This window comes from Lolium rigidum, chromosome 1 (genome assembly GCF_022539505.1).
Source record: "Lolium rigidum isolate FL_2022 chromosome 1, APGP_CSIRO_Lrig_0.1, whole genome shotgun sequence".
NCBI lineage: Eukaryota > Viridiplantae > Streptophyta > Magnoliopsida > Poales > Poaceae > Lolium > Lolium rigidum.
Window position 1 is genome coordinate 248,298,579 of NC_061508.1, and position 14,284 is coordinate 248,312,862.

General features: G+C 43.2%; 1 protein-coding gene across 1 annotated transcript in view; it reads right to left on the reverse strand.

The window, feature by feature from the left end:
* Positions 1–11,228, reverse strand: part of LOC124692417 — a 57,780-nt gene extending 46,552 nt beyond the window's left edge. The window contains exons 1-2 of the transcript XR_006999512.1: positions 11,121–11,228; positions 9,150–10,919 (exon numbers count right to left, since the gene is read on the reverse strand). The gene's annotated coding sequence lies outside the window, so the exon portion shown is untranslated. The remainder of the gene's footprint in view (positions 1–9,149; positions 10,920–11,120) is intronic.
* Between the last annotated feature and the right edge of the window lie 3,056 nt (positions 11,229–14,284).

Consider the following 14,284-nt stretch of genomic DNA (forward strand, 5'->3'; position numbering starts at 1 on the left):
CAGCGGCGCGCCTTCGGCTCATGCTAGTGTTTGTAGTCGTCGCTAGGTGGTTCGAGTACCAATTTGTAATTTTCTTTACGTTTTGGATTATTTGTACTACTGTTGATGATTATTAATAGATCGGTGGATTTCTCGCAAAAAAAAAAAACATTGTCAAAGGGAAGCCAACGAGATCGCGGATGAGCTAGTTAGCCACAGTTCTTCAAATCAAGTTGATTGCTAACGATAAACTAATAAGTCACGCGAACAGGTACGTACACCTACGAGAGGTGATCTCAAGGCAACTAGAGTTTGCAGCCGCATCCCGACGCCGCCGTTCTGCCTCCCTTCTGCGGCCTTTGGGCCGTGGAGGCGGGGTGGCGCCGCCCATCGGCTGGAGGGCTCCGTACCCTGGTTTTTAGGGTTTTGGTTTGGCGGGACGACGCTCAGGTGGTGGCGGTGGCGTCTTCTACAATATATTCTCACCAGCTCCAGCTCCATCTTGATGGCAACATGGATAAGCTTGTGGGAGTGGTGTGGTTCTCGAAGAATTCTTCTCGATGGGGGGATCGCCGGATTTTCATGGAGCTTCATCGACGATTAGTCCTTATTCTTCGTCTCTGGGACGGATGTAGTCTTCTTGACCCATTCGACAACTTCTCGTCCGCAACAAACAACATCAGTCTATCTAAGGGATGAGCGGCAGCGGCGGCGTGCCATCGACACGTTCTAGAGGTTGAAGACGAAGAGGAACTCAAGTTTTTTTTTTTTAATTTTTGTTTTTGTTGAGGTGCTTTGTACTATTCAATGTTTCTCTTAATGCAAGGATTCTATTTTGCAAAAAAACATGTTGATTGTTTTTGGGATGATGAACCCCGTAACTTTTCATTTCCGAAACTCATAAACGATTTAAGTTTGTTTAATCATCAATAAATCTCATCGAATGGCTTTCCAAAAAAAAGCTCACTAATAGGGTCAGCCTCATATAAAAAACTAGAAGTGAACCCGCGCGTTGCAGCAGAAATTTCTATGAAAACAATTTTTCACAGGACGTACTATCTAAAACTCATATCAATAATGTATTATGTTGCATAATCTGGAAGGTCATATGAATTATTCTTAAAATTAGATATTTTTGTAGAATTTTGCATGAAATTGGTCAAACCTAAAGGCTTTGTGCTAATACAAAATCAAAACCTTGAATTAAAAAACAACAATCCAGAATGGTTGGAAGTAATGTGTATGGTTTGCAGCAATGCATAACACAGATGCTATCAAGATATGTGGAGTTAGATGAATCTTTTTCAATTGATGCATACATATGACTATAGGAATAGTAGACCCTGAACTATTACACATCGTTTTGCAGCAATGCAAGTACACAGATCCTAGCAAGATTTGTGGAGTCAGTTGAAAATTGTTCAATTGATGCATACATCATACTACAGGAATAGTAGATCCTGAACTATTACGCATCGTTCAGGAAACAAATGTTTAAAAGCCAGGCTTCGGTGAACTTTCGTTCATTATTTATTCCTTTTTAATCCTGGCAGCACCTTCTTAAGCCCTTCTTAGATAGACGTACACTACAAAAATCCAGGCATTTTGAAAAAAGAACCACAATAAATATGAATACATGAATAGATATAACTATAATATAATGGAGATAGTAATTTACCAGTAGTCGCAGTTTGATCGAAGATGTGGAAGATTTGAATGAATGACACCACTGAACCATTACCGAAAACTGGCGAGAAAAAGGCAGAAGGCATATGATTCCTAGCTTTATCCTGCTGACAAATGTACGATTCATAGATTAATTACCACCTGCTCCACCGAGAAACAAAATATTGGAAGATCGAGAAGTCATCTCTATATCACGGTGTACTAACTGAAGCCATGGATGCAACCTTTTCGGAGCAGCAGAATCTACAAGGCAATTAGATTTTTCATTATGCCATGGCAACACGATATGGGAGCCTCGATGCAAAGCTCAAACGGGGGTGAAAAAAAGGGATAATTCAACCAGAAGAACAGAGGGTTAAAACTATGAAAGAGATTAGTTGCTTGACGTGGCTCATGGTTGGTAGCAAAAACAGCAGCGCCCGGCAGTTCAGCGACAGCAAAGGCTGCTCAGAAGTTGGGGCGATGAGAGAGGGAAGCCTGCAAATAGCCTTCTAGCCACTAGCCAAGACACAGACATGGAAAATAAATACTTGGATGGTCAGAGAATCCCATCAGGCACGATTGCATGAATGGACGATGTACGTCCTAGTAATTGAAGGAGTTTAAGCGCTCAAACAAATTCAATGTGAGTTAAAACCCATTTAGAATGCGTTAGTGCTACATATGGTGCATAGTGAAGACTCTTCATTTTTTGAGTGAAGACTCTTCATGTTCAGATCAAATGGATATTGCTGGACAATGACGTGGGCATTGGTTTTTTCGAGTTTAAGCGCCGGCCCAACCAAATTCAATGGGAGTTAAAACCCATTTAGAATACGTTAGTGTTGTATATAGGAGCCATATATCGTGCCTACTGTATTCAGTTTCAGAACGCGAGGTGCTGCATGATCAATAAATTAGGAAACAGAAACATCAATGGATGAATAGGTCAATTATTTAGGAAGTAATATTTGTTTGGCTGAGGTGGCAATTTTATGACACATGGCAAGCTGGGATTGCTCAAATATGCTAGTTCCTCCTAGCACTAATTTTTTTTTCATAGTACATGTAACTCCTCCATATTGCCTCATTTTGGCTCCTTTTAACGTTCGTTGTTCATAAATGTCTAGAACATCAACACACACATCAAAGGGCAGGAAAAGTTAGAAAATACTAATAGAACTACTAATTGCGCAAAGCTCAGGATAACTATCACAAGATGATGCATGTAAACGAGGGATTTTATAAGGAATAATAAGGCTCAAAACACTATATAAAATGCACTCATCAAAGAGAACCACCGGGCAAAGGTCATGTCGTATTGGTGGTAGTGAGACGGTTCCTTCTTCTCTCGTGGGTGCAGGGGTTGCACGGGGCAGCCGTTCATGGTGATGGGTGTGGGCCTGGTGGAGGCCTCCGACATCGGCACGGTGAGGTGTGGTACTACTGTTCTCTGGTGGCGTCGGTGCGAGTTGATTGCGGCACTCGGTCTTTGGCGGTCGAGGGTATGCGGTAGTGGACGTGGAGGCCATGACATCCTCGATCCTCTTTTTGTGCGTCGTCCCGGCTGGTCTAGACCTAGCGGTCAGTGTCGTGGCCTGATGACAGAGTGCCCTTCCAGAGTTGGTAGTGGTGGGGATTTGGACGGAAAGGCGGTAAGACGGCAGCGAGGCGGTGCTTGCGAGGGACAGTTGGGTCAACGTCCTAGATCTAGTCCCATCTAGGCCCGATCTGGGTGGGACAAGCCATGTTGTTTGCGCCGCTTTCAGGGGCTCTCGGCATTGCTGAGGTTCGAGATCCGAGCCAGGCGGGCCTAGATCAGGTGGACATGTTGTTAACCCGCTTCGGGCACAATGGTGCGACTTGTGAATGGTTGTCCTGCTCCTTGTACCTCATTGGCTGTGGGCTAACTGGTTGTCCTCGACTTCCCATGTTCTGTTATGTTGGTCATGTTGTGGTGGTGCCTACAGTGTCGTCTGAGCGTGAGCTTGGGTGCCGAAGCGGCAGACCCAGAAGGTTGATTGTGGTGCGAAGGTTTTTTCTAGGAGAAAGCTCGACGCTCCGGCACCGACAGTGTGGATACATGCGTGTATCATTACCCTTCTCGGGGCACCGTTGTGGGCACCTTCTCTGCGTCCGGGCTCGTGGTGAAAACCATTTAACCGTCTCTGTCTCGACGGCGGCGGTGTGCTACATCGTCACTTTCATGGGGGCGTCGTCATGGAGCTCCATTTCATCTCCGTCTCGTTCCCATGTCATCTCTAGCAAGTCCAGTCTTTTTTTTGTTAGCTTTGACCTGCTTAGTAAGAAGATCTTCTCGTCATTTATACACACTCGCAAAATAATCATTTTATATAGGATTAGCCATTTAATTTTTTTAATAAGCGGGACTAAAGTCTATTTTGAAATGGAAGAAGCTTGTACATCGTGATGGCGTGCTCACTGGTCTACAACTAGGGGTAAGGGCATGTACAGTGGGGTGACCTCAGATTTTCCTTACGCTTGCCACGTAGGATTTTTGCTTAGTTAAAAGAGAGGAAGGAAGAAAGAGAATATTGTCTTACCTTAGCTTAGCTAAGAGATGATCTCTTATGGAATAAGAGAAAGCTAATTTTCCCATTGTATAACTTGTTTTTTCCTTAGCCACATAAATTTCTACTAAAAATAATTAATTTTTATTTATTGTAAGGGATGCCAATAAGATATAATGCATTGTAGCCCTAATATTTATCATCTTCTCTAGTTGATGGTGGACTACTAAGAGAAGAGAAGACATGATTTCTTGATCATTAATAGAGTCCTTATTTACGTGTATTTATTAGTTGATACGATACAACCAATTTAAGAAACAATATGCACAGAATTATGCCCTGATTCTGTTGACCGATCTGCATTAGTTCTATGCAATAGCGCCTCTATTAATTAACATCAGGATCCCTGGTTATAAGTATGTCTAGGGTAGTACATACCCATGCACAAATTATACAGAAAGAGCTCAAACGCAAACACCACATTATCGAGTTACCTCTCTACAGGAACACACACCGACGAGAAGATTGTCATCCTACAAGAACAGTAATATGGCCCGTGCCAGTGGTTTAGTTGCATTTCTTCTTCTAGCATCCATGATAGTCTCCGCAGGTAAATAAGGTTTTATTTATTTGTCGCCCCTGTTCATATATTCATGTTATGGAGAGTTGCATAAATATGTTATTTTTATAATGATGGAAAAATAGGAATAGCGGTTTGCAAGACATATGTATTTGGAGGAGACGTTGACGAGGCTTACTTTTTGAGCATTTTTTTCGTTTTGTATCTTTTCGAAATCGAAGGGGTTTGACAAACTTTTTTGCATGATCGTCTCTCTATATTTCTTTGGGCAGCACCAAGAAACTTAATCCCAAAATGTGGCGTGGATTACCATTCATGGGCTTCGAACGATGAATGCTCGCCGCCGTTCGATCCGCTCTGTAACTCGTGGTGCCTGAATCGCTGCCATAACGGAGGGTTCTGCAAGATCATTGGAGGAAAACACTATTGCCATTGCAGACTGAACTGAAATTTGTGTTGTGTTCGTCATGAACTCACGATCACCACTCCTAAATAATATTTCGGAAGTCATATTATCATAAATGTATGGTAATTTAAGATAATAATAATAAAGAGGTCATGAGCATTTTCCCCCTTCTTCCTTCGTGATTTATGAAAAATGTTTTACTTGATATTCATGAGAAAATATATCGGCGTACTTAAGTCTAACTCTCTCCTTGTATCTTTATATAATCCCGGCGAGGGTCACAAAATATTAGGGATTCATATAGCAGTTAGTATTGTGAATATGTTCCTAGCCTCGGTGACTAATGAGCAGTACTGCAAATGAGAAATTATATTGATATGAAGCGGTTAGTCTCACCATGCCGGTCGTAGCCTTACTCACCACTTCCGGCTGTCCGCTGGGAGACTAATAGTCTCTCTCCAGGGGTGCGACACCAATGTCTCTATTAAAGATTGAATCGGTTCCTTAGATTAGAACAAATTAAAAAAATTAATTTGATCGATTAGATATAATTTAGCCAGTAAATAAAATTTCCAAATCTTCTCGGTACTCCGGTGACATTAGTGGAAGGTTGCTTCGATATCTCCGATCTGCTGATGCTAATAGTGGCCGCCTGGATCAACGCGATCGACAATAGTCTATGGAATCATGCGGATGCAAAACTCCATGGACCACCATGGTCCATGGCCACATGCACCGACCAGCCGATCATCATATTTAGAGCCATACGACTGAGGCTATGACCCAAGATCTTCATCAAACAGACGAACACAACACGATAAGCGACATCAGCACCAATCAACTATTCAGTTCTACCTTCCGTACTTCAGCCGATCATCATACCTGTCTTTCAGCTTATTTTTACTGACAGCAATTCCACAAAGGTCATGTTATTGTCTTGCTTTTGTTCAATTTATATTGCAACATATCTTGTTTATCTTATGCTTCTCACCAACACTGAAATTTGTTGCACAATCTGTGAAATATATTTGCAGCGAGAGAATTGAAGGCCACGGCACATATATATTTAACATCCTTTTTCGGTGCCGGCTTTTGTTGAAGCCTCCAACTAAAAAGTACATTTGATTATTTTCATAAATAATACATTGCAAATTGGTGCATCAGTTGATAAAAAAATTAGCTCGGCATTTCCTCAAAATATTAGTTAAATTTTATAATGCCTTAAAATTATCTTATTCCGTCCATGTACTTCAATGCATCTCAGCTTATGATATATGTGTATCTCACTTCAACAAGCGGGATATCATCTAGTATTTACAGTAATGAATAGTAAATGGCAGAGATATATGAACAATCTTTTTAATTAAAAAGTAAAGTATAAAAGAAATGAGCAAATAATCTAGATCTTCAAAATCTTACTTCTTCGCAATTTTGCATTTTTCTGAAGGCAACTGCATAACAATAACATAGAGGTCAAACCATAGATATAACCATAGATATGTAAATACCAACAAAAATCTAGAGCCGTAGATCTAAGGCTACGCGCTCCACATGGCCAATTAAAACAATTCACCAACATCGGCAAGAGAATCCAAAATTCTAGTGGAAGCAATAAAATAACATGGTCAACATTGCCGGGGAGCCGAGTGTATTTTAGGGGTTGAAGTACGAATTGGTGCTTTCTGAACTGCATCCTAGCCATGCAGACTCAAGAATCAGTTCACGAATTCAGTTAAACACTTGGGATCCTCATGCGGCTCATCTTGAGCAACAGATCCCAAAATCTAGCTAGCGTGAGAAATATTTGAAACGCATGCAACACAAATAGTTTCCATTGGTACAATTTGGAGGCAAGTCGATCGATCTAAGGAGAATCAAGCAATCACACCGAGCACAATGTTATGGACGTTTGTTAGCCCGGTTTGCATGCATGTTTACGAAGTATAGTACTTAATACCTCATTGTGGTATATATATATATAATCTCTGAAATAAGTGTATGTACTGTATGTATATAAACAATTTGCGGGCTGGACAAAACAATTCTGATTACAAAATCGTGACCGAAACGATGACAAATTAACTATTCGGGATCGATCAAACTGCCCTAACGCCTAGCTATACGGAGGCCTGAAATTCGATCGATCTACCCTAATAATAACGACGCTGAGCCAAAAGAGCATATTTGAGCATGAGGAGGCCTTTGGCAGCCTCTATTTCGTCGGGAGTGGCATCAAGATACCAAGATGGTGCTTTGTCGTCTTCCCTTCTCCTCTCGGGCTTGCAGAATCCGTAGTCTTCTTGGAAACCACCGGCCCAAGCGTGCACACCGTCGTTCGTCGGAAACAGGTTATTATGATCTTCTCTCCCGACATGGCTAGCACCGTTCTTGGATCTCCTGCGATCTCTGCCACGGTCTCTCTTTGGTCGGGTGTAGTCGAGGTCTCCGAGATCAAGATGGCTGCCATCGTCACCGCCGCCTGCAGCCCGCCCACCATTACTGGCGGGCAAGAACTCCGCGTAAATATCACGGATGGCGTCGGCGGCCGGCTGCCGGGCGCGCTTACGAGCCTTGGTGCACCAAGCGTCGCATCCCTTGGTGATGAAGGCGAAGAGGCAGCGCTTGCCGTCGTCGGCGCGCCTGCACGTGTACAGGTCAAGGCGGTCGCCCTTGGACATGCCGCTCTCCTGCACGAACAACCTCCAGGGGGGGCCCATGACCCGGTATGCCTTGTTGGAGTTGAGGTACCGGCGCGGAGCTGCACGGCATACTCCCGTCAAAATTCGCTCGGGCGGAGCTGCGCCAGACGGAAAACAAAATTCGGCTCGGGAAAACAGCCTGCTGCCAGCCTGTTTCCAGCGACGCCAACCGAACCGAGGAAGTAACGCTCCTCCTCCACGCGACGCGAGTCTGCCTCATCCACAAAATGGATCAAAGTTGTACTCCCTACTATATTACTCGTGAACGTACGTGCACGCGCCTACAACAAGTTGAGCCGCCTCCATTTTCCAAAATATGACAAAATGCCACACGCCAGTATTCTGTCATGCATCTCGCCGTGATGACCAATCTTTTGCTCGGCTCGGTCCACTATCTTGCGATTCGTTCGTTCCATGGCGCTCCTACAAACATTAATTCATCCATCGATTAGAGCATCATGTAGTTGTAGTTTCCTAGCACACCCCACTTTTTTAAAAAAATCCACCGATCTATTAATAATCATCAACAGTAGTTACAAAGAGACTCAAAATCAAAAGTACTAAAAATTACAAATATGTCATTGGACCACCTAGCGACGACTACAGATACTAGCGCGAGCCGAAGACGCGCCGCCATCCTCGCCCCTCCATCACCGGAGCCAAGCAATAGTAGAGCTTGTTGTACTAGACATACGGAAAGTCGTCGTGCTAAGGCCCCAAAAAACCAGAGCAGCAACGATCGCCAATGTTAACAACTGTAGATCGAAATAGACTGACTTGAAACCACACCAATGAACACGAAAATCGACCAGATCCTAGGAGATTCCAGCAGCTCGGTTACATGACCGCATATGCTTGGGCACCTCACATGTTAGAAAAGGAAACCAGGATGATTATGCACAGCACATACACCGATCACAAGAACACTTACTCAACAAACATCATGAGATAGCATAGAAGAGATCTAGGGCCCAAGCAATCTAGAAAATAGAAGCAAATACAAGCATATTCAGTGGAAAGCAAGGAACATGCTAACATGTAGAATTCAGAATCAAGGGTATCATTTTGTTCTTACCATGTTGCGTAGCTACAGCTAGATTAAAAAAAAAACACCCAGTGAGCAATCCAACCTAAACATGCCATCTAATCAAATTTCCTAACTATACAATATAGTGTCCATTGGAGATCACGACATAATACTAAACCAAAGCAGTGCCAGTACAGTGCCAAGACAACCACACCACCAGAGTCCTAAATAAGAAGAGACAAGTGAGGAACATGACACTCACCTAAACCTGCCGAGTCGAAGAAGAAGGCCGCCACTGCCAGCCAGATCCGGAGGCCATGACTACCTCATAGCCAGCTGCACATCCACTTATTCCCTGAGATTCGAAAACACAAAGATAAAGGAAGTGGCCAGGAACTGATCCAATTCTAAAATTCTTACTAAAGGAATTAATAAAGCTAGAAAACATTCAAGTCAGGCAACAATTTCCAAGCTAGACATACAGGGTACATGTAGATGTCATTTCCAAGCGAGGCAACAATTTCTCTACTGTCTACGAAGTCAATTCATACTGAAAAAAATAAGCTCTTTCTGCAAACAATGAGCACAACTACTCTTCAACACTAGAAGTTTTGCCAACATATTAAGCAGTATTAAATCATCCTTCCCGAGATAATATTAAGCAACAGCAGCACAGACATTTCAAACAGGGAACAACAGAATCAATTCAACCTTATAAGGTAGAAGCATTTGTGTTGAATCACAAAAATTAAACTGCTTTGTTGAACTAGTGGTCCAGATCAGCTCCAAAGAGCTCCCACATTCAATGCAACTCAGGTTTAAGCTTCTCATTCATCAAGTCGACCAAACAACAAAGTTCAACAAAAACTTAAGGATAATCTAAAACTAGAGCTACAGAAGAATGTCTATTTCTTTCTTATTAACACAAAATAAAATACTAGAGCTACAAACCGTTTCCAAGTCACAAACAACTTAGGTGCAGATAATGAAATTTCGAGATAAGCAGCAACATCATAGGCATTTCAAACAGGCCAAAACAGAATTAATCCATCCTTTTAAGGTGGCTGTATAGTCTTGACTAACAAAAGATTTAACTACTTTGTTGAACTAGTAGTCCAGATCAGCTCCAAAAAGCAGCAGCTTGGTTACATGACCACATACACTTGTGCACCTCACATGTTAGAAAAAGAAACCAAGATAGTATGCACAACACATACATTGATCACAAGACCAATTACTCAACAAACATCATGAGATAGCATATAAGTGATCTAGGGTTCAAAGCAACCTAGAAAATAGAAGGAAAACAAGTTTATGATCAAATATACATATAAAGAGTTGCAAAATACTAAAGTATGATCAAGAATTAGGCTCTTAAGCCATCATGGTAAATGTAAGCGATTCACAAACTGCAACAATTCAAAAATGAACAAGATTTTGAATTGTTGCTACGTTTCGCTAGCTTTTTCTTGCTGTTTCGATGTGAGTTGTGAAATCAATTGCCATCAACAAGCAGAAAAAGGCTTAAGGCTTATACTACGCAAAGGCGACATAGGGCGAAAATCAATTGAGGCGCGGAAAAGATAGGCTGCTTCATTGATGTGATATTGAACTACCACAGGCAATGCAAATATGACAAACCTGAATCCGGTGCCAGCATGATATGCTGCTCCAGGGATTTGATCCCGACTTACCGCACATAAGAAACCATCACGCAATGAAAACAGAGACTAACTGAAGCATTCATTCAGCCGTAGTGTTCTTCACCAAAAATATGAACAGGGTATTGCAACAATTCCAACAAAACCCACTGCCATCAAACCATCATATTTTCCAAAAATTTCATATCAAACCCACTCCATCCGAAACGCACCTAGATGGGCATGCTATCACAGCGAAAATAGAGGACAAATAAGAGGAACCAGAAATTTACCAAAGCCCACGGAGTTGAAGACGATGGCCACCAGCTGCCATAGCATGCCGCTGCCGCAGTGAACTCACGGGCTGGTTTGCACTCTTGCCAGGGTACAAGCTACAACAAACATCCATGGAAAACCAGGTGAATTTCCTATTGGTGAGAAAATTTCCTTCCAATGGAAATTAGAACCACGCAGCACTAGTATGAAAATCTAGAGTTAACTAGAGCAATGTATCCTGCAGCAGTATCATACAAGATTAGGTGGCGGACATGGTGTCGATTGTAGCGCTAGGACAGGGGAAAATTAATTTCGACCTTTAAGTGGCGAGAGGTGTTCCTGGACGGCAGCGTGAATGTGCTGCTTTGGTGGCGAGCTCCTGCAGGTCACGAACGCGCCTCATCCGGCGCTCACGGCCGCGGCCAGCGGCCCCCCGAGGATGCCGGCGAGCGGGATGCCGGAGCTCGCCCGCGGCGGCGGACTTGGAGGTTCCCTTGGACGAGCAGCGACTCCCATGGCCGCTGAATCGACGGCGAGGGCCAGCCGCACTGTGCGAGGCGAGCGCCGTCGTCCTCGACCCCGGCCTGCAGTCCCGGCACTAGGGTTCGCTGCGGGTTGGGGATGCAGTAGGCTCGGCGACGCTAGCATCAGTCCGTCCTCCCGTCTTCCTGCGCCGGCCGCCGTCCTGCAGGGTCCCGGTCACGCCGGCCGCCGGAAAGGAGACAGCTTTTCGTGGCGGCGCGATTAGGGAGGGGTTCGGGAGGGCTTCTTCGACGGGGAACCAGCGGGGAGAAGGCGCCGGAGCTTCGTCGGCGAGCGGCGGCGGCATGAGTTGGGTGAGAGAAAAGGGGAGGGGAATGGACTGGTTGGGGACTTGTGCGTCCGTCCCTTGGTTTTCATGTTTGGCTGGAATGAATTTTTTTGCTGCCGAATTAATTACCAGCTCTTCTAGTATTGTGTACTCAACACTAAAACAGTCAATAACAACATGTGATGTATCGCATGCAATAGTACGTACCTAGCTCTTTTTTTCACTAGCTAAAAATACTAGTGTTGAATCCTAGTAGTTGCTACCTATGTTAATTCGCAAAAAAAAAGTTACTATGTAGTATGTTCATAAAAATATGTGACATGTTTTTCTAAATTGGAATGCATTTAGATGTTTTTTAGTGTATACATACCTTCGCAATTTAGACAAATCCTTTTATGAACGGAGAGACTACATATTATAATTTCACCGTTGAGAATTATGGATGGATATGTGCTATATACATAAGCATCACATCATATCATGACCTGTATATATGCAAACCGTCTCGAACGATCCTACTACTCTGTGCTAGCTCGCGATGAAGTCGACCAAGCCGAGATAAATCTCCCTAGGCCTAGAAAATAGAACATATACATAAAACCTAGACCATGAACCACTTTGAAGTGGCATCTCATACGAAACCCTATATTTGCACCTAAGGGGTATGGGTTGGCAGGTTTTCCCATTGGCAATACCCGTTGGCGACATGATTAGCCATGGGAAGGATATGGGCAGGAGTTTATACCAACGGATGACACGTGGGTCACCCGATTATTGTTTTCAATTAATAATATGTGCATATAAGTGTGGCATAAAGAGGAAAATCAATACACAAATCTGAAGTGGCACCTCATTCGCAAACATAACTTCCCTGGGGGATGATTTCATAATTATAGCACCAAATTCCCACTTCGAGGCCACGATCAACTCTTATAAGGACTTGGAGTCCTTTTGAGGTTTTCATGTTCCTAATACCTACACTGTCACAAACAAATAGATGAGTCACTTGGAATCGATCATGACTTTAGAAGTAAACAAGGGGTAGACACCACGAGGTACACGAAATAGGGTTTCGCTTAAAATCGTGGGAGGAAGGGTCAAAAACATCCCCTTATTTGCATTGGGTACTTATATGGGTATAAAAGTGTGGTGTGAAGAGAAAAAGGCAAGATATAACTCTGAAGTGCACCTCTTTCGCAAACATGACTACCTCGGAGAAAGATTTTAACTTATAGTGTTAAGCTCCCACTTCGAGGCCTCCGTCCCAACTCTTGTAAGCACGTGGGATCCTTTTGACGTTTTCATGTTTATATGACCCATACTAACACACACAAAAAAAGATAAGCTTCACATGGAATCACCACTTTGGATGAAAGATAGGGGTACACTCCATGTCGACCACAAAACAGGGTTTCACCTGGAACTGGGGTAGGAATGATCGGAATCCCTACCCCTGTTGCATGGAATCCTATTATGGGTATAAACAGATGGTGTAAATAGGAAAATCGATTACACAACTCCGAAGTGGCACCTCTTTCGCAAACATGACTACCCCGAAGGAAGATTTTAGACTTATAGTGTTAAGCTCCCACTTCGAGGCCTTTGTTCCAACTCTTGTAATAACATGGGATCCTTTTGACGTTTTCATGTTTATAGGACACACACTAACACACAAAAAAGATAAGCTTCACATGGAATCACCACTTTGGATGAAAGATTGGGGGTACACTCCATGGGGACCATAAAACATGGTTTCACCTGGAACTCGGAGAGGAATGGTCGGAATCCCTACCCGTGTTGCATGGAATCCTATTACGGGTGTAAAAAGGATGGTGTAAAGAGGTAAATCGATTACACAACTCCGAAGTGGCACATCATTCACAAGCATGACTATCTCGGAGGAAGATTTTAGAATTACAGTAGAAAACTCCCAGTTTGTGGCCAGCGGCCCAACCACCAGTCTGTATAGTTAGTGGCGCATGTCATTTCTGCAACACTACTGTTAATTACAATGGCGTTGCAAAAAAGTTAAACGCCACCACTAAGCTACTACTGGTAGCATTGCGTTAGAAACGAAACACCGCCACTAGGTGGGGCCAGCATCTTGACCAAGCGAAATATAATATGGTATTGTACGCCACCATTGTTTTGGTAGTAGTGGCGTTAGGTTGTACTGGTGGCGTGAAAATGGAGGTACATATATCACGCATGTTGTGGTTGGTTTTTGTTAGGACATCTCCAACGACCCGACGTATTTTAAAATGCGTCGCCACGAACGGTCCGATTAATTTACGCAGAGCCGCTGGGATAAGGTGCAGATTCAGTTATTTAGACGCGTGGACAACGTACTTTTGCGTCGGCCGTGGAGATGCTCTTAGACGAGCATCTCTCAATATAGTACTTTCCTAGTCCATCATGTGAATAGTACTTTCCTAGTTTTTCTTGTTTTGGTTGTAGGTGCTTTCAAGAAATCTGTTAAATATCAAAGAAGTAAATCTGCTGAAAATTTGCCCCTCTAATTTTCGTATAGCTAAGCTATGTACTCTATTGGAATCACACAACCATAAACACGCATGCAGAACGGTAATTAAGGATGGACCAGAAAAATTTGGAAAGTCGAACCGTCCACAAAGACTTAGTAATTGGACCAGATTGACTAGTATACTACTA